This window comes from Nyctereutes procyonoides, unplaced genomic scaffold (genome assembly GCF_905146905.1).
Source record: "Nyctereutes procyonoides isolate TBG_1078 unplaced genomic scaffold, NYPRO_anot_genome, whole genome shotgun sequence".
Lineage (NCBI taxonomy): Eukaryota > Metazoa > Chordata > Mammalia > Carnivora > Canidae > Nyctereutes > Nyctereutes procyonoides.
In genome coordinates this window covers 548,148-551,541 of record NW_026575143.1, presented here as the reverse complement: position 1 = coordinate 551,541, position 3,394 = coordinate 548,148, and the positions used below count along the sequence as shown (strand labels likewise).

The 3,394-nt window shown below is 32.4% G+C and overlaps 1 non-coding gene across 1 annotated transcript; it reads right to left on the bottom strand.

Moving 5' to 3' along the window:
- Window positions 1-1,947: 1,947 nt before the first annotated feature.
- Window positions 1,948-2,053, bottom strand: LOC129499076 (U6 spliceosomal RNA). Its single transcript, XR_008662295.1, has one exon. It is a non-coding gene; the product is annotated as a U6 spliceosomal RNA (small nuclear RNA).
- Window positions 2,054-3,394: the final 1,341 nt, after the last annotated feature.

Below are 3,394 nucleotides of genomic sequence, written 5' to 3'. Positions count from 1 at the left end.
AGTGTCCCCCTTAGTGCCCATCACCCAGTCACCCCCACCCCCCTACCCACCTCCCTTTCCACCACCCCTTTTATTAACTTATTCTTATTCTTAAAAATTGACCATCTTTTAGATATGATATCGTTAGGTAAAATTATAGGGAAATAAATCATAACATAAGATATATATTTTTCACCCTTGTGTATTATATTACAACCCTTGTCCACATATTTATATTAAGACATGACTACAAAGATAGTAGCAAACATTGCTTTCTTTTCTTTTTATTTTCTTTAAGTAATCATAGCTAAAACTTGTATACTCCTGGCCCATTGTATCACATATGTGAAATCAATTTTTCTCTCTCAAAAATTGCATGCTATAAGTGGGGAAAGGATTACATGGTTATTTCTATTGCCTCTGTTCAGATTTTTTTTAATATATTTTTTTAATTTTTATTTATTTTATGATAGTCACACACACACACAGAGAGAGAGGCAGAGACATAGGCAGAGGGAGAAGCAGGCTCCATGCACCGGGAGCCTGACGTGGGATTTGATCCGGAGTCTCCAGATCGTGCCCTGGGCCAAAGGCAGGCGCCAAACCGCTGCGCCACCCAGGGATCCCTGTTCAGATTTCTATCTTGCCTTTTGAAAAAGTCTAGCTTTTAGGTAAGAATGTGAGTTCCTCATGTCTATTCCTATATTTTTTCTTCAGCCTTACTGACAACTCTACAGTCTACTCTCCCAATGTGACCTCTTCTCTCTCCCTGAATCCCACTTGTCTTGGCTGGTACATCTACTCTGGATGCCCTCCTTCTATATCTCTTGCCACTGATTTTCTAACATCTCTCATCTCAGTTCTTCTCCAAGGCTTTTCTTTTCTTTCTTTTTAAAAGATACAATTGACATATAACATTGTATTAATTATAGATGTAAAGCTTGATATATGTATATGTTGTAAAATAATCACCACAATGTTCAGTTAACATCCATCACTATATATGGTTTTACTTTTTGTTTTTTTTTTTTTAATGATGACTTTTAAGAACTACTCTTTTAGCAGCTATAGTCACCATGTAGTACATTACCTCCCTTGTTTATTTTATAACTGGAAGTTTGTGATTCTTAATTCCCTCCACCCACTTCACTTAACTCCTACCTGCTTCCTCTGGCAACCACCAATCTGTACTTTGTACCTATGATTCTTTTTTTAGGTTCCATATATAAGTTAGATCACTCAGTATTTGTCTTTATCTGTCTGGCTCATATCACATAACACAATGCCCTCAAAGTACATCCATGTTGCTGCAAATGGTAAGATTTCCTTTCTTTTTGTGACAGAATGATATTTCATTATATAAATTATATACAGTATATATAAATTATATACATTATATATACATACACTTGTATACATATACACATATATAATGTACAATATTAACTATATATACACTTACATATATTATATAAAATTATATTAGTTGATATATATATTATGTATTACATTTTCTTTATCCATTCATCCATTATTGGACACTTAAGTTGTCTCCATGTCTTGGCTATTACAAAGAATGCTACAATAAACAGGGGGGGACAAAATCTTTCCAAGATAGTGATTTTGTGTCCCTCATATAAATATTCAAAGTGAAATTGTTGGATCATATGATAGTTCTCTTTTTAAATTTTTGAGGAGCTTCTATATTTTCTATAATAGCTGCACAAATATACATTTTCACCAACAGTGTACAAGGATTCCCCTTTCTCCACAGCCTTAGCAACATTATGTCTTATCTTTTTTATATTATAAGCCATTCTAACAGGTAGTTGTTTATATCTCAATGTGGTTTTGGCTTGTACTTCTCTGATGATTAGTGATGTTGAGTATCCATGGATATACCTGCTGGTCATTTATATGTCTTCTTTGGAAAAATGTCTATTCAAGTCCTCTGCCCTTTTTTCTTTTTTTAATATGGAATATTTCATGTATTTGCATATCATCTTCACAAAAGGGCTGTGCTATACTTCTCTGTATTATTCAATTGTAGTATAGGTACTACTGAAGTGAGTACATCTCTGCCCATTTTTAAATATATGGTTTTTGCTTTTTTTATTGAGTTGTATGAGTTCTTTACATATTTCGGTTGTTAACCACTTATCATATATATATGATTTGCAAATATTTTCTACAATTACATAGGTTGCCTTTTTATTTTGTTGGTTTTTAAGCATTTCTTAAAAAGAAAACTTGTAATTCTTTATAGCAAGGATACATAATCAAATTATTAATAAGGTCATTAATTTTTGGTTTTCCAGAGTCATGCAAATAATAATTAATAAACGCACAATCTCACTTAAAATAGCATCATTTAATATAATATGGTTTTATGTAATGTATTCAAAATGGGTTGGCAAAATTGTCCACTACCAATCTATAATTAGATCAGAGTTACATTTTTATTACTAAAAAAGTGTAATTTGACAATATGATTTAAAGTTCTTGAGAATTAAGATTCATCTTACATTGTAATTTCAGTTGCTTTAGTAACATTTTTCTATTTTTGGTCTTTCTATCCTGTGAGACCATCTTTGATAAACTTCCTACCCAATTTCATAGTGTTGATACCAGGGTTACCAGGAAAAATATGAAAATAGCAACAACCCTGCAACTATTTAATGCACTGTGTGAGTGTATTTGTGCATTTTATAAAATATATTACTCTAATTAATACCTAGAACTTTCATAATCCCTAGAGTACTGGATATTCTTGACTTAATGCAAACAATAGGAAAGAATGAGAGTGTGATCCTAAATTCATAATATTCAGCAACATTGTGCTTTCTAACTAGATACTAAGAAGGATTTTACAAAACACTTGATGGCTCCCACATGAGTTTAGATGGTATATATATATATATATATATATATATATATATATATATATATATAGTGATCTCCCAAAACAAATAATCCAGTTAAGAAATGACAAGAAATGACATGGCAGAAGACAAGAATAGACATTTTTCCAAAGAAGTCATACAGATAGCTAATAGACATATGAAAAGATACTCAACATCATTCATTATCAGGGAAATACAAATGGAACTATAATGAGATATCTCATACCTGTCAGGATGGCTACTATAGATAACACAGGAAACAAGAGATGTTGGTGAAGATGCAGAGAAAGGGGAACCCTCTTACATTGTTGGTGGGAATACAAGCTGGTGCAACCTTTCTGGAAAACAATATAGAACTTCCTCAAAAAACAAAACATAGAACCACCCTATGACCCAAGCAGTTGTACTCTTAGGTATTTACCCAAAGGATACAAAAATAGTGATTTGAAGGGGCACATGCACTCTGGTGTTTATAGCAGCATTATCAATGATAACCAAACTCTGGAAAGAAC